Here is a 23093-nt window from a genome sequence, read left to right as displayed (position 1 = left end):
TTGCAGGAGCTGAAATGAGAAACAGACAGCACAAAACAAACAACATAAAAGAGAGAGAGAAAAATAAAAGTCTCTGAATCTCTGGAGTGGGCAACGGTCCATGTCTCTTTGTGAGGTATGTGGATCACTGGTTCATTATGGCTCTGGTGATGCAGTCCATTGTCTCCTGAGAAAGTCTTATGTCGAAGTTCCCAGGTGCTGCAAAGTTGTCAATTGTCATTGATGATTTCCAAATCTGCATCTCTGATGGCACTTTGGAGGCAGGTATTTAGTCTTCCATCACCTGGTTGACTGAATGAAAGCATAATGTGGATTAGGTGCACTGTGGCTCTCCTGGGTATTATCCAGCAAGGAAAGCGATGAGCACCCAAGCTGCTTTCAGGAACAACACATTTCAAGAGCAGTCATTTCTGGACAGACATTTGAGTCAAAAACGGGATCTATCAGCCCAAAAGAGTTCTCAGCAGCTGAGGACATGTAATCGGATTTTAAATGGAAATCTGATCCTGTTAGCTATGTTGTCTCCATCAAATGAGACACTGGAACAGTTCTTCTAGCACAATTTTCTGGATTTTGGTTGGTTGGCATATAATGCCACTGTTCTGGTTGTGTTGACTTTCATATACCCTCAACTGTATTTCTGACATAACACACAAAATCTCCTGGTTTGCTTATAGATAAAATCTTAGACTACTTTACTGTTGGTGTAAAAATTGACTGTGTCTATTTGAATGTCTGTTTCACTCAGTATCAACTCTTCTATCTCTGTTACCAATATTGCTCCACACAACTTTATGCATGGAGTAATGTGATTGGACTGTGATGCTAACTTGGCCTTGCCAAAGATGAAGTTACATGAGATAGTCCTTCTGCATCTGTTGCTTTCAAGTAGGCCACTGCTTCTGTGGCCTTCACAGAAGCATCTGAGAAGATACAAATCTCCTTTCAGCTAGCAGCACTAAGTGGTGCAGGAATGTATGTGTGTGGCATTTGAGTCTTCAGGAAATCTTTCCATTTTTCCATTCTTGTCTCAATTCTTGTGATAGTGGATTGGCCCACCCATCAATATTTTGGGACAGTTCTCTTAACAAGGATCTTCCTTGAATGGTGATTGGATCCACAAATCCCAATAGGTTTTACAGACTATTGACTGTATACAAGACACCTCGATGAAGTACATGGTTGATCTCGAGTTGAGACTTGAAAGATAAAGACGTCTCTTTTTAGGTCCCAGTGTTTTCCATTCTCGTCTTAATCCTTTGATAGTGGATCAGCCCCACCCATTAGGTTTTACAGACTATTGACTGTATACAAAACACCTCGATGAAAGTACATGGTTGTTCTCCAAGTTGAGACTTGAAAGATAAAGACATCTCTTTTTAGGTCCCTGTGTAATCCAAGGCTTCACCGAAATGATGGTGTATCTACTCTCAGGTTGAAATTTTTTATGTAATTAGCATGATCTTCTGTAGGCAATGCTTTTATTATTTCTGGACTGTTAAGGCAATTTTGTAAAATCTCATATTAACTTCTGCTGCATTGCTTGTGTTCTCTTTAACAAGTTAGTGACTTCTTCAGCAGTGGGCAATGACTTCAGCTTATCATTCACATAAAAATCTGTTTCTACAAAATGTCTAGCATCTGTACCATACTCTTTCTCCTCCCTTCTCCATATGTGGCTACTGCTACCAACTATATGGATTTTCATTTGATACTGCCAAATCTCTTTGTGGTTGTCAAAGTACCACAGAAGTCTTAGATAATTTCTGTAGTCTTGGTGTACAATAAAACAGTAGAATATTTGTTGGATGTCAGCTGTTGTAGCAATTGGTTCTTTTCTGAAGTAAATCTAAATTCCTAACACTGATGATCATGTCAAGCCCAGAGAGAAGTACATTGTTGAGTTAGATTCCTTGGACATGAGTGCTGGAATCAAACACAATTCTGATCTAGCCTGCTTTCTGTGGATGATATACACCAAAAGTAGATAGGTGCCAAGCGCTACTCATTTTCTTTCAGGGGCGGAGTTGCTATGCATGGCCATTAGTCAACATGTCTTGCATGAAGTTTATGAAATGCTATTTTATCCCTGGTTTCCTCAGAACTTTTTATAATAAAGTGAGTCGAGACAAAGCTTTGTTTCTGTTAAGGAGTCGAGGTATGGGTGTTCAGGATGGTAAAGGAGCCACCCAGCTGTTCAACTCAGTTTTGGAGAACTCTTTCTCCGTGATTCTCAAGACATCTGTCTTCTATGGATGGTGTAGGTTTGTCATCATCTTTTTGACTTAAGGAACTGTATTCCCTAGGTGTTCTCCTAAATTTGATGGAGAAGTCGTCAGACGGATGGTTTCACCAGGATTTGAATCATCACAACTAAAAATCTCTTTTGCATGTAGATAGTTGGGACATTTTCTAGGACATTCATGATGTATACATTGACACTTGGTCTTCTCATTCTGTTGAGGCAGACGTTGCCTACTATTGCCCATCCCAAGATGATTCAGTAGGCATATGGAGCGTTGGGTGGACTAGTGATCCTCGAAATCTAATGTATTCTGGCACATTTCTCCCTAACAGAATTAGGAATTCAACATATGGGTCTAAAAGCTGCAGGTGTTTGATTATAGACTTCAGGTGACTATAGTGTGCTACCACTGGTATGAGAATTTCATCCCTGTTATCAGTTATTTGATTATACCTGATGAGAGTAGGTAGATATGTCTTTTTACTGCTGTTCACTGCTTCTAGGCCCATATTTGCTTGCTTTTCTACCTGTTACTCATGCAGTCCCTGAGCAGATCTTGAGGCTAAAGAGAACATAATCTCCTTGATGTTGAATAAATCAAAGAACTCTGAACTTGCCAGAGACGTGTTATTTTGTTCAGCTATGATGACATGCATTTTAACTGCTTTCTAGGGTTACTGTTTAGGATATACTTTGACTTAGCTTATCTTGGTGCAGGACTTTGTACTGCGACCTTATCTGCACGTCTTGATGCCATTTGAAGTGCTGACACTTGCTCTGCCTCCTTCACTCAGCCTTGGCTTGATATAGTGTCTGTGGTTTTTGGAGGAGTATACTCTAGAGGAGAAGAGGGACAGGGGGAGATATGATACAGATGTTTAAATAGTTGAAAGGTATTAATATAGAAACAAATATTTTCCAGAGAAAGGAAAACGGTAAAACTAGAGGGCATAAATGGAGGTTGAGGGGTGGCAGACTTACGAGTAATGTTAGAAAATTATTTTTCATGGAGAGGGTGGTGGATGTCTGGAATGCTCTCCTGAGGTAGGTAGTGGGGAGTAAAACGGTGACAGAATTCAAAAAAAGCATGGGATGAACACAGAGGATCTCTAATTAGAAAATGAATGGTGTAAAGCAAACTAAGGCTGGTACTGGGCAATCCTACATGTTCTGTGTCCCATATATAGTGATTTGGTTTAGACTTGAGCTGGGGATGGATTTGATAGAAGCTCCTGAGGTAGGTTGGTTAGGATAGGCTAGAATGGACTTCAGTGGCAACTCCAGCAGTGGGCAGGCTTTTGTGGTCTCTAAGGCCCCCACTAATATTATGCCCACCACAGCATCAACAACTAGAGAACTTGGGGTTGGTACTGAAGATTAATTTGAATGAAGTAGAAACAGTTTTTATCATTTTAAAGTTTATCAGTTTTTAACAGTTTAAAGATCTTTTTATTTTATTCCTTTATACCCTGCCTACAACTAAGTGGCTGACAATCATATACATACACAATACTATAAAACAAACATTCCTAATAGTGAAATATCCACATAATACATCATAGCAAATCATTCTCTGAGGGTTCACTGCTATGCCTCTGGAACAAACTACCTACCCACATAAGATCATTAGAAGGTCTACTGAACTTCAGGAAGGCAATAAAAACTCACCTTTTCCCTTGACCCTCTATGAGAGTGCACCAACCAAATTTCTAACCATGCCATGTTTTGTCATACTATCACCATTTCTCTCACACTTTACTATGCTATACATTGCATCTGCCACACTATATTTGCCATACTATGTCTACCATGCTATGATTTCTCATGCTATGTCTGCTGCACAATATTTGCCGTTCCATGTATATCATTCTAGGTTTTATCATGCTACATGTCATACTGTCGTGTCATACTAGATTAGCCATGCTTGTAATACTGTTTGCCATGCTATGTTTTGTCATACTGTTGTTGCCATACTGTCTCACCATACCATGTTTTTGTCATATTATGTATTACCAGGCTTTGTTAATTATGTTTTGCCATCTTTGTCAGAGCATGTTCTGCCATGCCATGTTCTACCATCACTTTGTATAAATACGCTATATTATGTATGTAAACTTGTAACCCATTCTGAGCTCTTCTGGGAGGATGGAATATAAAACCAAATAAATAAATACATTAATTAATTAAATTAATAAATTAATATTGCACAGAAATATTAAAGAAAGGCCAATTTAGAAACATGATGGCAGATTACTCCTGAGCCTATCACGTCTTAACTTCATCCTATGCCCTCTCATTCCAGAGCTTCCTTTCAAATGAAAGAGACTCGACTCATGCGCATTTATGCCACATAGGTATTTAAAAACATCTCTGTCATATCTCCCCTTTCATGCCTTTCCTCCAAAGTTTTGAGATCTTTAAGTCTGTCCCCATACGGCTTATGATAAAGACCATGCACCATTTTAGTAACCTTCCTCTGGACCAACTCCATCCATTTTATATCTTTTTGAAGATGCGGTCTCCAGAATTGTACACAATATTCTAAATGAGGTCTTACACAGGGGCATCAATACTTCCTTTGTCCTACTGGCTATAACTCTTCCTATGCACCCTAGCATCCTTCTAGCTTTTGCTGTCACCTTTTCAACCCATTTGGCCACCTTAAGATTACATACATTCACACCCAAGTGTCGTGCACATAAGTTCTTCACCCCCTAAACTGTACCATTCCTTTAGGTTTTTGCAGTCCAAATGCATGACCTTGCATTTCTTAGCATTAAATTTTAGCTGCCAAATTTCAGACCATTCTTCAAGCTTCATTAGGTCTTTTTTCATGTTGTTCACACAATCTGGGATGCTAACTCTATTGCAGATTTTGGCATCATCTGCAAAGAGGCAAATCTTACCTGACATCCCCTCAGCAATATCACTTATAAAAATGTTAAAAAGAACAGGCCCAAGAACAGAAACTTGAGACACACCATTGGTGACATCCCTTTCCTGAGAGCGATCTCTATTGACCACTACCCTCTGTTCTCTTCCTCTCAACCAGTTCTGACCCAGCCCACCCTGAGGGCACTCAGTTTATTTATTAGACATCTGTGTGGAACACTGTCAAAGGCTTTGCTTAATACACCACATCTAGCACAATTCTTCTATCCAATTCTCTGGTCACCCAGTCAAAGAAATTTATGAGATTTGTCTGACAAGACCTATCTCTAGTAAATCCATGTTTCCTCCAGTCCTGTTATCCACCAGATTCCAGAAACTTCATCATTCTCTGTTTTAAAAGTGTTTCCATTAATTTGCTTACCACAGAAGTCAAACTTACCGGCCTGTAATTCCCTACTTCTTCCTTACTTCCACTTTTGTTTTTTAGAGGGACCACATTCACCCTTCTCCAGTCTTCTGGTACAACTCCTGACTCTAGAGAAGCATTGAAATGATCACTCAGCGGAGAGTTCCTTCAGTACCCTCGAATATACACCATCTGGCCCCATCACTTTAATTTAGCTAGTACCTCACGAACACAATCCTCTGAAAATCGATCAAGATCTGCCACTACTCCATCCTTATTCTTGTTTGTCTACTGCGGTCCCGCTCCCAGCGCTTCAGCCGTGAACACAGAACAGAAATAGTTGTTTAGCAACTCAGCCTTTTCTTTATCAGCTTCTACATATCTTTCCCCTTCAATTTTGAGTCTCACAATGCCACTTTTGCAATTCTTCCTATTACTAATATATCTAAAAAATGTTTTGTCGCCCTGTTTTACCGTATCAGCTATTTTTTTTTTTCTTCCATTTGTATCTTTGCTTTTCTGACCATTTGACCAGCCTCTCTTAACTTTTTCAGATATTTTTTGCCTGTCTTCCTTGAACCCACAACCTCAGGGTGCTGAGGCTGTAACTTTAACCACTTTGGGACAACTGCTTCTGCGGGTTCTCCTTGGATTTCTCAGACTGTGGCTAAAAGTGTATGACTAATTAATCCTTCCACTGAGCTAACACTGGCGATCTATGGAGAGAGTTAGGATGAGGCTAATAAAGGGATGAGCTCTTTTTCAAGCAGAACTCCCTTAGATATATTCAAGAGATTTCTCAAGGGGAGAATGGGTTCAAGCTTTGCTAGGTAGGAGAGGAAAGGACTAAACTCTGATGGTCAGTCTGTTATAGACCATGGTCTGGAATTTGAGGACTTATTAGATCAATTTCATCTAGATAAAAATGATCATTTTCAATAGCTTCAGGTGAAACCTTTTTTAAAACAAAAAGCAATGGAAGATCTTATTAAGCTGTCGCTAGTAGTGAGCACAGTCATAGGTGGAATATCCCATATATACAAATCACTTTTGTTTCAGTCAGAGCATAAGAACATAAGAATAGCCTTACTGGGTCAGACCAATGGTCCATGAAGCACAGTAGCCCATCCAGGTCACTAGTACCTGGCAAAAACCCAAAGAGTAGCAATATTCTGGACTCTTTCTCCTGGAAATTGTCCAAACCTTTGTTAAAACCAGTCAAGCTATCCGCTCTTATCATAACCTTTGGCAATGTGTTCCAGAGTTTAACTATTCCCTGAGTAAAAAAAATATTTCCTCCTATTGGTTTTAAAAGTATTTCCCTGTAACTTCATCGAGTGTCCCCTAGTCTTCTGCAGAACTGGGAGGAGGATTTCAATGTACTATTGGATAAAGACCTGCAAAAGAATACCTTTGGTGGTTTTCTTAAAGATTTATAGCTACCAATATGCACTTTGGGAAGAATAATCCAAATCAACTGGATGCTAGGGTCCACCTTGGGGTTAGCGATCAAGAAAAGATCTGGGTATCATAGTAGATAATACGTAGAAACCTTCCACCCAATGTGTGGCAGCAGCCAAGAAAGCAAATAAGATGCTAGAAATTATTTGAAAATACAGCTGTGAAACTAATTTTTAAAGCAAAAAAATTTGAACACGTGATCCCCTTACTAATAAAAGCTCACCGGATACCATTCACTCACCAAATTACTTATAAAATTGTACTACTAACATTTAAGACAAAATTATTCCATTCTCCAGGGGTGCTAGACAGACTGATTATCCCTTATAGCCCAGCAAGAGTACTAAAATCAAACTCTCAAAATATCTTAGCTGTCCCTTCCCTACATCATTTTTTCTACGATACTACTCGAAAAACAATTTTTTCGGTCACAGCGCCCACTTTATGGAACTCGCTACCAACTCCTCTTTGCGAAGAATCATCTTTAGAGAAATTTAAATCCAGCCTAAAAAGTTTCCTATTCAGAGACGCATTCAGCCTATAAACACATTAGATTCTTTCCCATGAAGAATGAAGATTACTTTCCTTCCCTATTGTATTTTCCCTTTATTGTTTATCTTTTTTTTTTAATCAAATATTGTTTTTCTTCCTACAAACCTTATGTCTAACCTTCTTTCTTTTTGTCTGTTGATCAGTCTGTAATGTCCACCATGAATTTTGAATTTTTATATTTTTATTTAAGCCACTTTGATAAAGCAGGATATCAGACTTTTAATAAACTTCAAAACAAGACTAACAAAGTCATAATGCTTCTGTATCACTCAATGGTGTGACCTCACCTTGAGTATTGCATTCAGTTCTAGTTTCCTTATTTCAAAAAAGATGTACTGGTACTAGAAAAGGTTCATAGAAGAGTGACCAAGATGATAAAGGGAATGGAACTCTTCTCGTATGAGGAAAAACTAAAGAGGTTAAGACTTTTCAACTTGGAAAAGAGACAGCTGAGGGGAAAATATGATTGAAGTGTACAAAATCCTGAGTGGTGTAGAAAGCATACAAGTAGATCGATTTTTTACTGCATCAAGATTTACAAAGTCTAGGGGACATTTGATGAAGTTACAGAGTAATACTTTTAAAACCAATAGGAGGAAATATTTTTTCACTCGGAGAATAGTTAAGCTTTGGAATATGTTGCCAGAAGATGTGGTAAGAGTGGTTAATGTAGCTAGTTTTAAAAAAGGTTTGGACAAGTTCCTGGAGGGAAAAGTTCATGGTCTGCTGTTGAGACAGACATGGTGAAGTCACTGTTTGCCCTGGATCGGGGTGGCATGGAATGCTGCTACTGTTTGGGTTTTTGCCAGGTACTTTTGACTTGGATTGGCCTCCATGAAGATGGGTTACTGGGCTAGATGGACCATTGTTCTGATCCAGTAAGGCTATTCTTATGTTCTTAAAATGAATTTAAAATGTTTTTCTTTTGGTATTAATACACCAGAAAGGTGAGTAAAAAATTTGTGTTAATGAGAATATAGAGTGCTAGAGACAGTGCAGCCTAAGGAGAACATTCAGTCATATTTGGTAATTATGTCCCAAAATACAGAAATTTTCAGATAAAGTTATACAGTTTGGAGAAGAGATATTGGGGGTGAAATGGGGAAACAAAAGGGGTATTATTACTGGGTTGATCATTATTGAGTATAGAAAGAGAAAAGGTCTTATTTATAAAGTATGTGGCTATTGCAGCCCACGTGGCACAGACCGAGCACTGGAAGCACCTAGTCTTGAGAGAAGGAGGAAGGACTTTGTGACTGCTGCCGTGCTGGTGCTTCAGGGTGGAAGGGGGGAGGGAGTGTGTTAAACAAGGTTTCTAACATACTCTCAATTAACCAGAAAAACTGTTATCCGGTATCCAATCACCATGGGTGCTGGATAACTGAGATTCTACTTTAATTACTTGACACTGTGACTGTTCCATTGTGTATGCGAGTTCTACATCTTAACAAATTGGTTCACAAATATATGCATGTTAAAATGCTCTTGAGGTTGGTTAAATGTCCCAATGCAGACCACGTTTCATTAGCCTGTCTCAATGAACTTGTAGAGGGAAGCTGAATTGGATTGCTTGATCAGTGAGAACGATGAAGGACTTCAAAGCGTGTTTAATCCGTCATTTTGAAGGCTTTTTGAAAAACCATTCACACCGCTCCTTGTTCAGCTTCCCTTTACGGGTTCCTTGAAACAGGCTATACATCAACAAGATGGCAACCAGTTAGGTCATCAGCTGTACTATCTCCTCACCTTACTTTTTTATTTTTGTTTTCTTTTGCTTTGTTTATATTTTATTTAGTTTTCTGATCGTCTGTTTATTGGTTTTATTTATTTATTTATTTAAATTTTATTCCTTTGGTCTGGGACCTCCAGTCTTATTTGTTAAATCACTTCATTGATGCTCCGATTTGACCGTTTGCTCCGGTCTAACTATCAAGGGGCCTCCTACCTATTTCTTGGTTTCTTAGCGGTTGAGGGATGTTGGACTGGGCCCTCATGATTTTTCTTTTGTCGTCGAGGGTGGCAAAGATATAGTTTTGACCCCTTTGCGCCACCGATGGGATTGTGCCATGCCGATAGCCACATCAGGTCTGAGGAGGTTAGCGATGGGGAGATTGACACCGCTGTGATGGGAGCAACGCTTCGCAGCAGAGGAGATGACCTGCAGGGACGTCCAATGAGCTGGCCGTCACCTGCAGCTGATCTAATTTCATTAGCGGTTACAGGCACGGAAGTATAAGGCAAAACTAGGAGGGCTGAGTGCTGGTGATAAATTTTACAACTTCTGCTCAGTTCCCATACACCTCCCCACCTAACTCGCTCGTTCTGCAATTTTAATCATCCATAGCGGCCACTAAATCCAGCGGGTTAAATACTGCATTTGACTCTAATCCAAATGACAAGCCTGCATTTTAGCACTTAAGGCTACATCCTGTGACATCTCATGGCTAAAATATTGTGTGTGGGTGGGCTTCATACTTCAGGGCTCAATGAGCAAACAAGCTGGTTCCTTTTCGCTCCTTGGCATATTGTCTCTACGGACTTCTAATATCAGAACCTAATGTCTGACTGGAATTCATTTTATTTTTTTTAATTTTTAATTATAGTTTTTAATTATAATTTAATTTTAATTCAATTTAATTTTAAGCATTGAATACTTGTTGGGAAGTACATATCTTGTTTCTATCTCTAGCTTTATCTTTCCTATCTGAATATGTTTAATGGATTTCCTTTCAATATTCAATTACATTCAGTTACATTGTAAACCACTTAGGTCAGTAAAATGCAGGAGCGGTATAGCAAAAATCTTAATAAACATAAACATACTCAAACAACTGTAATGAAATAAACTTAGCCGAATCATATAACGGCTTGCTTCAGGCTTGAAAATTAAGTCCGACAAGGGTCCTTGTTTCACCTCCTGTTTGAAGGACCTATGCATACTCTACTTCACCATCAGCTGCTGAATAGAGTGGCTCAATTCTGAAAAATGAAGATTAGATTAACCTTTATTGCTTAACTTGCTGAAAAAACAATCTTTCATATTATTATATCATTCAATTAACTTTATTAACAAAATAAGACCGGATCATAAAAACCAGAATAGACATTCATATGATAATATTCCATTCCACACACTTGTTTAAACTTCTGGAATCCATTGCTGCCAACTTTGACATACAAGTCTGAATTCTGTTGCCCCCCCCCCCCCCCATTATTTATTTTACTTTATTTAAAACATTTATATCCTGCATATCATATTATATTAAATGTGATGAATGATAAACCACTTTTTATGAGAATACGTTTGTCCTTTTTGGAAGAAATGAGAAGAGCACCCAATGTCTCAGTATGAAGCTGACTAAAGTGTTCACTCAACCTCATTCTCATCTTATGTATAATGCATTACAGAATTACAACAATTTATTGATTGGTTGAATTCACTGGATATTCATTTACAATTCACCTTGCATATAAACAAGGATTCTGTGCCGTTTTTGGATACTTTAGTAACTAAACAAGAATTTTATTGAAAAATAGCAGTCAATAAAGGCCAAATGGCCCATCCAGTCTGCTAATCCACAGCATCCACTATCTACTCCTTTCTCTAAAAGATCCCGTGTGGTCGTACCACCCTTTCTTAAATTCGGACACAGTCTTTATCTCCACCACCTCTACCAGGAGACTATCCCATGCATCTACCACCCTTTCTGTAAAAAAAATATTTCCTTACATTACTCCTGAGCCTATCACCTCTTAACTTGATCCTATTCCCTATCATATCTCACCTTTCCTCCAAAGTATATATATTAAGATCTTTCAGTCTGTCCCTATACACCTTATGTTAGTTACATCTATATATTCCAAAACTGTGCACCCGAACAACTATCTCAAGTGTTCCAGTTGCCATCCTAAGCGGTTAAAAGATTCCTTTCCAGTGGGTCAGTGTTTGAGAATTTGTTGTATTTGCACCACCATTGAAGTTTCCAAGTTTCCAAGTTTATTAATTTTTAATATCCCGACCATAAAGCAAATATCTGGCCGGTTAACAATATAATTTAAAAAAGGGAGTAAAAGGGAAGAATGGATAAAATATTTAAGTGGGACATGAATGACAAAACAAGACAGACTTGACTGTGAGGATAGTAAGGGAGGAGGGGAAAAAGTTACATTTAATAAGAAGAAAAGGGAAGAATGGGTAGGGAAAAAACGTGAAGGTAAGGGCATATTGTAGTGATAATTGCTTGCAAGAGGAGAGAGAATAGAAATAAAAGGGGAGAGAGAGAGAAAATAGAAGAAAATCTAGGTTAGGTTAAAAGCGTCATGAAATAAGAAAGTCTTTAGACAAGATTTAAATTTAAAAAGTTGTTGTTCGTCGCGGAGGTATTGTGGCAAGGAGTTCCATAATGTAGGGGCAGTTACGGCAAAATTTGTTTTACGAGTATAATAGAAATCTTTTAGAGGGGGGATGAAAAGAAGTTTTTGATCAGAGGATCTTAGAGTGCGGGAGGAGCATTGAGGTATCAGGAGTTTGTCAAGGAATGAAGGTTGATGAGATTGTTTAATTTTAAAGCAGAGTAAGATGATTTTATAGGTGATACAGTGGGTGATAGGGAGCCAGTGAGCTTCTTTTAAGAGTGGAGTAACATGGTCAAATCGGCCTTTTTTATAAATAAGTTTTATTGCAGTATTTTGTAATAATTGAAGGCGACGTAATTCTTTTTGGGGAAGGCCATTGAGAAGGGAGTTACAATAATCTAGGTGGGAAATTACTAAAGAATGAGTCAATACTGTAATAGAATCAGTGTCCAAGATAGAAAGTAGGGATCGAATAATGCGCATTTTGAAGAAGCAGACTTTAACGATTGAACTGATATGATCATGGTAAGTGAGATCTCTATCAATAATAACCCCTAAAAGTTTAATTTTACTTTCCATGGGAAGTGGAATAGATTTAATAGAGATAGTTCCTAATAGAGATTCAGAAGTTTTAATTGGAAGAAGGAGACCACAGGATTTCTCGATGTTGAGAGAAAGCTTGTGTGTGTAGAGCCAATCATATATGTTATCTAATTTATTGTTTATATCTATTATTTCTGAAATGTTGGTGGTGTTGATTGGATGAAGGAGTTGTATATCGTCTGCGTATGCAAAAATCGTAAATCCTATTGATTGGGCTAAAGTAAGAAGGGGGGAAAGAAAAATATTAAATAGCAAAGGGGATAGAACTGACCCTTGAGGGACTCCGAAAATTTGTGGTAGGTTTGGCGAAGTTTCGTTTTTAAGGTGGACTTTAGAGCAGCGATTGTGAAAGTAAGATATAAACCAAGAGAGTGCAGAGCCGGTAATGCCGCAGTCTTTAAGTCTTGTGATAAGAAGAGGGTGGTCAATAGTATCAAAGGCTGTGGATAAGTCAAGAGAAACTAGAATAGCTGATTTTTGATGATCATGGTAGTATTGTATAGTGGAAGTAAGGCCTAATAATGATAGTTCTGTAGAGTGTAAAGATCGAAACCCTGTTTGGCAGGGATGTAAAGCATGGGTTTTTTCAAGAAATTCTGTCAGTTGAGAGTGAATGATTTTTTCTGTAAGTTTGGAGATTAGAGGTAAATTAGAAATAGGACGATACTTTTTGAGGAGAGTGGAGTCTAGGTTATGTTGTTTGAGCTTTGGAACTATTAGAGCTGTTTTCCAAGAGGATGGTACTAAGTTATCAGAAAAAGATTTTGAAATCATTTCCCAGATGAATGGGCCAAAAAATGAATAGAATTTTTTAAGAACAATTTAACCTCCCACCCCCACCCCTTTACAAAAACGCAGAAGCGTTTTTTAGCGCAGCCTGGCATGCTGAATGCTCTTCGCTGCTCCCGATGCTCATAAGAACTCTAAGCAGCAGCATTGAAAAGGAAATTTTGGGCATCAGGTTATCCTCCTCTGATAAAATGGGCTTATTTGAGAACTTGCTTGCCAATTGTGAACTATTGCTGTACACTACTTATCAGGAACAACTGAACAAACAAGTGTGTGTCTTGAACTTTTCTACTATGGTTCAAAAAATTGCACATATTATTTATCAACATTGGTGTATTTTACAAGAACATTTATTTATTTAAGAGACTTATATTTCGCCTAAAAACTAAGTGGATTACAACCATACATACATAAAATATTAAATAAACACAGTATACTTAAGAAACACTTTGAAATGTACTGTAAAACTTTATGTCCATTTTAGAAGCTACATGTAAACCACTGCTTTCTCTAATGGTTGCTGCAGCAACAAATTAAATACCATGCAATGAAACCGAGTATCTCCAGGAGCTTTACAGCAGGCAGCATCATAGCTTCCAGTTGTATTGGCACAGATAATAGCGCCGAAGAATACTGGAATATACTGTTGAATTTGAAAAATTACTTTCTGGCAATCTGTAGTCGGATCTGATCCCCTGTATTGCATTCATTCATTCATTCATGTATTGCGTACAGATGTGGATGTAAAGAGACATAAGAACATAAGAATAACCTTACTGGGTCAGACCAGTGATCCATCTTGCCCAGTATTCCGTCTTCGCGGAGGCCCATCCAAATCACAAGTGCCTGGCCAAAAAAAATCAAATAGTAGCAGCATTTCATGCTACTGTCCAATGTCTATCTCAACCTCAGACTATGGCCTTTTCCTCCAGGAACGGATCCAAACCTTTTTTAAAGCCAGCTACATTAACTTCTCTTACCACATCCTCTGGCAACACGTTCCAGAGCTTAACTATTCTCTTGAGTGAAAAAAATATTTCTCCTATTGGTTTTAAAAGTATTACTCTGTAATTTCATCAAGTGTCCGCTAGTCTTTGTAAATCTTGATTCAGTAAAAAATTGATCAACTTGTACCTGTTCTACACCACTCAGAATTTTGTAGACTTTAATCATATCTCCTCTTAGTTGTCGTTTTCCTAGTTGAAGAGCCCTAACCTCTTTAGTCTTTCCTCATACGAGAGGTGTTCCATCCCCTTTATCATCTTGGTCGCTCTTCTTTGAACTTTTTCTAGTGCCACTATATCTTTTTTTGAGATAAGGAGACCAGAAATGAATGCAATACTCAAAGTGAGGTTACACCATTGAGCAATACAGAGGCGTTATAACATTCTTAGTCTTGTTAACCATCCCTTTTCTAATAATTCCTAACATCCTGTTTGTCTTCTTGGCTGTCGCCACACATGGGTGAGCGCTGACTCCCAAGGTTATCCCTAGCATCCGATAACTATGATTTGGATTATTTTTCCCAATGTGCATCACTTTGCATTTGTTCACATTAAATTTCATCTCCCATTTGGATGCCCAGTTTTCCAGTTTCCTAGTAGTCAAATCCAGTTTGAAGCACAGCACTGACGTTCGTAAGAATTTGAGAATTGCCATACTGGGATAGACCAAAGGTCCATCAAGCCCAGTATCTTATTTCCAACAGTGGCCAGCCAACCCAGGTCCCAAGGGCTTCTTTTACTAAGCTGCATACAATGCTGCGTGCGCTAGACGCTAACGCCTCCATAGAGCTGGCATTAGTTTTTCCGCTTAGCGCAGGGATTAGCGCACGCTAATCTGCAGCACGCGCTAAAAACGCTGCCGCAGCTTAGTAAAAGTGCCTAACTAGGTTCCCTGTGGCCATTGCAATTTCTGCTCTTTATCTCTTACATGCAAAAAATGGAATCATCCTTCTGCTCAGATATAAGTTGCATCATGCTACCATTTGCAAGTCAACTTATGTGGTTTGTTATTATTTTGTTGTTATTTATCCTTGCATGAAATTTGTGTTGGACACACTATAAGTAAGATGAGAATAAGGTCAACTGTACACTATAGTCAGCTTTATGTTGTGACCTTGGTTACACCTCTCATTTCTTCCAAAAAAGACATACTTTATCTCAAACCAAGCGGTTTATTATTCATAATGCCCCACTTCCATACTGAGGGACAACAGAGAGTTAAGACTTTGACATATAAGTACCTGAATAAATTAATGTAAACCATTCTGAGCTCCCCTGGGAGAACGGTATAGAAAATTGAATTTAAAAAAAAAAATATATATATATTATGGATATTTATATTGGTTGCAGTAGTCCCAGGTATAAACAAAAATGTATGGAATAGGCCACTATAATTTGAATGTCCATCTTTGTTCCTATCTTGAGTGTTTTGTTAATAAAGTTAAACAAATGACATCATAGTACACATGTTTATTCAAGAAGTTGAAGAATAAAGGTTAGTCTTCATTTTTTCAGAACTGAGCCACTCTATTCAGCAGCTGACAGTGGAGTAGAGTATGCACAGGCCCCTTGTAACCCCACTGTGGTCCGAGCGGGACACCACAGTGCTCCAAAAGGTTACTTAGATGAATTACACTAGCGTGTGACCCGAGATGGAGTCACCCTGCAGGACTGGACTGGATTCAATCAGAAAATCAAAATCTCACAAACAAGGTTTATGGAAACATAATTCAGCTTTACTGATTCCAAACATAAAGGTAAGCAGTTCATCAGTAGAGATGCAAATGTCAGTAGGCAAAACACCAGCAAAGCAAAATGCAAAAGGCAGACAAAATAAAGTCAAAATGGCAGCTGAGGATTTAGCTCTCCTCAGCCAGCACAAGCCTACTCCCAAGCAGGTCGTGCAATATACCAAAATACAGTTCAGTGCACTGGTTCCAGCAATTCACAGTGCTTAAAACTAAATAAAGCCTCTGGCAGATTTAGTCCGCTGCCAGGAATAGGGAGTGTCTTAGGTTTTGCAAATTAAAGCCTCAGGAATGGCTTTCAAAAACTCCCACCCAGGGTGACAACAAAACCTCTCCCCAAAATGACACTCCTAGCTTTACAGAAAAACAAAATAGTCCCAAAACAGGCAAACAGTCACTTGCCAACCAAAACTCACTGTTTGCAGCTAGAAATCAGGTCCACCTGCATAGGCTCAACAATCACAGGAGCACACTCTGTCAGGCTTTCTTCCAATTCCATGTCCTGTTCTTCTAGAAAATTTAATTCCTCAGCCTGGCCAGCCTCTATCACCTCCATAGGAATAGGCTTGTTGCACCTGCTTGGCTCCCTGGGCTCTCTAGGGAGAAAGGGCTTAAAGCTTCTCCCTAGCTGGCTTCCTTGTCTGCTCTCAACTGCAGGTTTAAATACCTTGGGGCAACGCCCAGCTGAGTCAGTCCTGGCAGTGTTCCAAGGACCTCTTGGGCTCCCCCGGTGGTCAGAATTATTATCATTCTCAGGCAGTCCCTGTCCCTTCCAGATTCCTTCCCGGGATTTCTTTCTTTCAGCTTTTTCCTTTGTCCTACCTGGGACCTGAGCAGGGAGAATACCTGGCTGGTCACACCCTGCAGCAGGAGAGAAAACAAAGACCATCAATGGACCTTATTTTCAAACCTAAAGCAAGCCATTATATTATTTAGCTAGGTTTATAAATATACTTAAGTTCTACGTTTTTGGTAATTGTAGACATTAGTAGAGCGTTTTTGTTATTGATATTTCTTAATTGGCACACAAACATATTTGGTAAGAGACCTATGATGCTTGATGATATTTAATTATAAATTGCCAGACTTAACACTGTGAATTCATTTCTTGTCGCTGAGAATTCATTTCTTGTCAGCATTTAAGGAATGGCATAACATGAACTATTCAAGCAACTTACAGTGAACTGTCTGACATATAGTGAGGGGATTGGGACTTGTATACTGCCTTTTTGTAGTTTTACAATCACACTCAAAGCATTTTCCTTCTCTGTCCCGGTGGGCTCACAATCTATCTAATGTACCTGGGGCAGTGGAGGATTAAGTGACTTACCCAGAGTCACAAGGAGAAGCATGGGGTTTGAACCCACAACCTCAGGGTGCAGAGGCTGAAGCTCTAACCACTATGCCACACTCTCCTATGATGATTTAATTTATATTTAGCTGTGCCTAACAGTCTTGAATATTGTATTAGGGAAGGAGTCTTTTTGTTTTTTATTAACTTCTCTCCCCAGGTTTTTTTTTTAAATTGTAGAACTGCAGTAAGCCATGAGCAAGCAAATTACTATTGTGTTAAAATTGTGGCAGTAATCAGCATCTCATTGACTCATGCACTGACAGAAATAATGACTTTAAAAAAATGTTGCTAGCAGTCTACATTGCTCCAATCTCCCTGCTCGACTCAAGTCCATTCCACACCCTCTTTCCCCCCCCCCCCAATATTTAAAAAGCCTTCCCCTCAACTTGTCCAATACTGGCACCCCTCCTCCCTCAAATGGACTGGTACTTGGCATACCCCACCTCTTCCTAACAGGCACTTGTACTCCCCCTCCCTCCCAACTTTAAAAGGTCTGCCTGGTGTCTAGTGGCACCCTTTCATCTCACCCATCTGACCTTACAATTTTTATTTAAAGTCTCTGGTATCTACTGGGGACTTGGAGCCAGACTCACCCTTATTCCCCAATTCCTCATATAGGCCCCCACCAGATCTATACCTTAAATGAGTCAGGAGAAATGTCCACTTGCTTCTGCCTCTAGTGTCGTCATCTTCAAAACAGTAGCAACCTTCTCTGTGTCGTGCATCTGGGATGCACTAGGTGGGGCCAGTTTGCCATTTAAGGGAATTTACCCTTATGTGGCACTGAACTTGCCAGTACTTGCCAGGTACCTTCCAAAATGGACTGTGCAGGGCAGGTTGCTACCATTTTGAAGATTTAGAGGGAACTGAGCAGTGGGTCTATACTAGACACCCGGGGTGTAAAGAAAAAAAAGCTAAGTCAGTTTTTGTGGGAGGGAAGGGTGCCACTAAACACAAAGGAATTTTTCTTTTTTTTTAGTCAGAGAGAGTGTTGGGATATCACAGACACCAATGTTTCTTTAAAAAGTAGGGAGGAGGGGGTCAGGTAGGTGCCCTAGGCCAGTGGTTCTCAAATCAGTCCTGAGAGACCTCCAGACAGTCAGGTTTTCAAGATATCCCTAATGAATATGCATGAGAGAGATTTGAATTTAATGAAGATGATTGGCATGTAAATCTGTTTCATGCCAACTGACTGGTGGTTCCCTAGGACAGGTTTGAGACCCACTGTCATAGATTACAGCGTCTGGTTGGGGGTGGGGGGGTGCCCTGGACACCAGGAAATTTTGTTTTATTAAGTCAGGGGGAAGGGTGGTCAGATTAGTCACATTTGGTAGGGTCAGGGGAGAGGGCGAATATAGAAAGCTAGTGGGATAAAGAGGTCAGATTAGGCTATGCTGCTCTGGACCTAGCAAAAAAATTTGGGCAGTAACCGCACATCAGAGGTCACTTTTTGTGCTTCACCATGGCATAGTTAACGGCCTCTCTGCGTTTATTTGAATGCAGTATGTAGCCATTTTTGCCATGAAGGTAAACCTGTGCCAAACCCTGTTACTGCATTGCTTGTGCATGTATAACCCACAATACTGCACCTGAGTTGCAGTAGCTTTCTGCATCAGCCCCTCAGACCTTTGGGGAGGAGGAATGGCTGACCTGTTGACCCACATTTACTGCTATGATGCTGGTGTGTCTTTTTTTAAGGATTGTGTTTCTTTCCTGTCTGATAATTTGACCCTGTTTATCTGCACTGGAAATTATTGTAAACCACCTAGATGTTCACATACTAATGGGTGGTATAACAAAAATGTCTAATAAATACAAATATTTCTTTGATTCCATTCTTCCTTCCACACATACAATATTTCCTGCGCCAATGGCTGCTACACAACCCCAAAGTGTAATAAATTCACCCTTGTGATTAATGGTTAGCGTGGTGCACTTTTCTTCAAGTGTTTCACCTTTTAAAAAAAATGTATCGTGTGATTTTTGCTGAATAGTTTGATATTTATTTCATAAGTCCAAAACATATTGCTCCAAAAAGTTTCAGATTTTCTTTTGCATTTTTTAGACAATGGCTTTTGTGAAGAGGTCATAGAAAAAGTTTCCTTCTGACAGCTCTCCAGTGCAGATTCAATGTTGTGGAACCAATGCTGTACTGTGGACCTGAGGACAACTAATCCAGTGACTGCTAAATGTTTCTACCGGTCATTTGCAGTGGTCTGTGGCTTCTGTTTTACAGACCTAACTAGTTTTTGGCTAGTTCTGTCAGAGATTTTTCTTGACTTCCAACATTTCCATGTAAGTTCATTTCTTAAGAGTGTTTCTGACAGTTCAAATTGTTAGACAGTGGGTAGAAAAACCTGTGATAGTTAAAAGGAGACAGAACAAAGAAAGCTGGAAGGTTATTTAGTCTAGTTTAACTTTTGATGTACCCTTTCAATGGTTGGTTAAGACATAACAAAGCAGTTTACAATACAATCTTTAAATTATAAGGAAAAGAAAATTATAAAATCCATAATTAAATATTTAAGAAACAAAAATATCAATAGAAACCTATAAAATAATAAAAGAAGAAAGCAGCCTGAAAAGAGAAATAAAAGAAAACAATAAGGGGAGTCCCTGATCTAACATCCGGAACTAGCAGTCTTACTTTCTTATGCCCTGTTGTTCAAAGATTAATAGTGAATCAAATTTACAGTTTAAAATTGTTCTACAAATATGAAGAGAAATAGGATATCCATCAGTATTAGGCTGAAGATCTTGAATTGAGAATTGTTCTGGAATCCACATATCCTTAGATTTAAAGGAGTGCAACTTAATCCTCATATTGTGTAGGTAGGTATTAGCATAGAAAGGCTAACCACACTTTAATGGCAAGCAATATAATATATGTAAAGTATTTCGGCTAATGAGCCTGCCTCAGGAGTCCTAAAGCATACATAATAAAATTAAAATAATAATAATAAAAAATACATAATAAAAACAATGAAAAGACTAAAACCAAAAGAGGTATAGAATAGATAGAATTGCACCTAAGAAGATAGGCACCTATCACCCAATTAATTTTTATTTTTTTCAATTATGAGCTTGTTAAAGCTCATAATTGAAGCCAATTTACTAATTAAGGGCTCATTTTACTAAACCATGGTCCGGCAAGGTAAATGATCCGACACTTATTCCTATGAACGTTGGAGCATTTATCTCACTGGTCTGCGGTAAAAAGCTCTCACATACTTTAGTAAAATCCAACGTAAGGCACCTATTTATTTAGGCACCTATCTTTAGGTGCCTCTTATAGAATTTTCCCCTGAGTGCTCCCATGTTAAATCCTAGCAGTTACCACATGCTAATGATTACATTGGCTCATGGCTTTTATAAAACTTGTCCTCAAAAGTGTTATACTTAAAGGAAATGTGCTAAATATCCATGTTAACTCCAAATTCTAGCGTTCTTTAGTTAACACGCCCCATATATATATTAGATGGTGTAGCAGGTCTTAGTTTAATCTTCTTTCTCACATACTGTGTGATAGCATTAAGACTTTCTGTGGTAATATACCTGTTAACACATGTACATTGGCGCATGACTTCAGTCTGCTGTAAAGCTCATATAAGAGTCAGTCTAGAGCAAACAGAGAAAAACCACTACTTGCCAAAAAAATTCTACTGTCAGCAGTCCATTCAGTAATCTTCATTTTAACATGCATATATTTGTGAACAAATTTGTTAAGATGTAGAACTCGCATACACAATGGAACAGTCACAGTGTCAAGTAATTAAAGTAGAATCTCAGTTATCCAGCACCCATGGTGATTGGATACCAGATAACAGTTTTTCTGGTTAATTGAGAGTATGTTAGAAACCTTCTTTAACACACTCAATTCCCCCTCCCCCTCTTCCACCCTGAAGCACCAGCACGGCAGCAGCCACAAAGTCCTCCTCCCTCCTTCTCTCAAGACCCAAAGTAGCAGAAGCAGGCGGTGGTCCTGTGCCACAAACTCCCTCCCTCCTTCTCTCTCTTCCTTATCCGAGCGCAGCTGGTCAGGAGGAGGCAGCCTCAAAACAAGCTACTCGCAGTCAGCCCTGGCAGGACCTTTCCTCTGATGCATCACTTACAATGCCTCAGAGGAAAGACCCTGCCAAGACTGGCCATGAGCAGACTGTTTTGAGACTACCTCCTGCTGACCAGCTGTGCTTGGGTAAGGAAGAAAGAGAAGGAGGGAGCAATGGAGTTCATGGCTCAGGACCACCGCCTGCTTCTGCCACTTTGGGGCTTGAGGGAGGCAGGAGGGCTATGCAGCTCAGGACCGCTGGTGCTTCGGGGTGGGAGGGAGAGGAGGTCGTTGCTGCTTGGGGGCTTGAAAGAGGGAGGATTTGCGGCTCTGGACGCTGGTGCTTCGGGAGACCTTTTTTTCCACTGCAGATTTTTTTGCCGGTTGTGTGAGAGTCCGAGTTAACTGAGACTCTACTGTATGTAAAATAATCACTCTTTATCAACATGTCCAACATCCTTTTTCTCATATGCATCCTTTTCATCTAAAGACTAATATCACTTTTTCTCAATTTTTGCCATACTGCCGGATTTATGGCAGTGATACTGATTGTAAATTAAATGCCAGTAATCTTTGTCACAAGTTTGTCAAAAGGGGATATTAAATCTGAGAGAAAATCTTTTACAGTATACTATAAGGGCATGTCCCAATGAACCGACATACTCGCATTTGTTCTCGAGTATACCAACCTGACATAGCGGTTAAAAAAGCTATCTAACTTTGGCTGTCTTTGCTGAAATTATATGTTTGTTTTGACAATGCCAAGATAAGTTTTGCTTATGAGAGAAATTGGAATTTTAAGTGATAAGTTACGTTTGAATGAGATACAGAGCTCTGTGGTTCATATTAGGGATGGACCTTTTAGCCATGGACAATGTGGTCATTGCTTTGTTTGTTCAGTTATGATGAATGCTTCAGAGTTTGTTCATATGCAGACTGACAGGAACTGTACTTTACAAAGTTTAACTACATGTCAATCAGCCTTGCTGGGGTGTCAGGGGGTTTCTTGTTCACGGGGTATCAGGGGATACGGGAGAGGGGCAGCAGGAAAGAGTGGGCATCCTTCCTGCTGGTCTTCAATGTTGGGGGGACAGGGGTTCAAGGACAGGAGGAAATGGGCATCCCTCCTGCTGGGGACTTAGCGGGAGGGGGGGTTCCCTGCCGCGGCCACTCAGTTGATTGCGGCAGGGAGATTTCCTTGCTGCGATCAGCTCAGCAGCTGCATCTATTTGAAATGTAGACCAGAATTCTGCTTTGTAAATCCTTACAATCTGAAAAGAAGTCAGGAGTTGATATTTCAACTACATGGAAACGCCTAACAGTGTAAAATCGAGGAATTGTGATCGAGGTGTACTGCTAACTACGCCAGTTGACAGCATTTAATCTTGATAAATTGGCAAATGATATGCAATTAATTAAAATATCACAAAGCACAGTCACTTTTATATTTGTTTTTGCACTTATTTAAACGCACACAGTGTACGCCCATGATGGTGTGTAGCATGGCTTGAAAAAGAGCCAGCTTTACTTATAAACCTGGAACTCTGGCATCCCGTTAGCTGGTAAAATCACACTGAGGGTACCCTATTATAATATTTAAATTATCAATATATCAAAATTAATTTATGTGTATTT

At 39.3% G+C, this 23093-nt stretch overlaps 1 protein-coding gene across 3 annotated transcripts in view; it reads left to right on the top strand.

The window, feature by feature from the left end:
- The window catches only part of ASXL3 (ASXL transcriptional regulator 3), a 326363-nt gene that overhangs the window by 108878 nt on the left and 194392 nt on the right, over positions 1 to 23093 (top strand). Inside the window, exon 3 of one of the 3 annotated variants that reach the window (XM_033934244.1) lies at positions 19476 to 19705. The exons of 1 other annotated variant lie outside the window; for it this stretch is intronic. The gene's annotated coding sequence lies outside the window, so the exon portion shown is untranslated. Of the gene's footprint in view, positions 1 to 31; positions 116 to 19475; positions 19706 to 23093 lie in introns of those variants that run through there. One more of the 3 variants, XM_033934246.1, reaches the window with a different exon arrangement.

This window comes from Geotrypetes seraphini, chromosome 2, assembly GCF_902459505.1.
Source record: "Geotrypetes seraphini chromosome 2, aGeoSer1.1, whole genome shotgun sequence".
Classification (NCBI taxonomy): Eukaryota; Metazoa; Chordata; class Amphibia; order Gymnophiona; family Dermophiidae; genus Geotrypetes; species Geotrypetes seraphini.
This window is presented reverse-complemented; position numbering and strand designations above follow the sequence as displayed.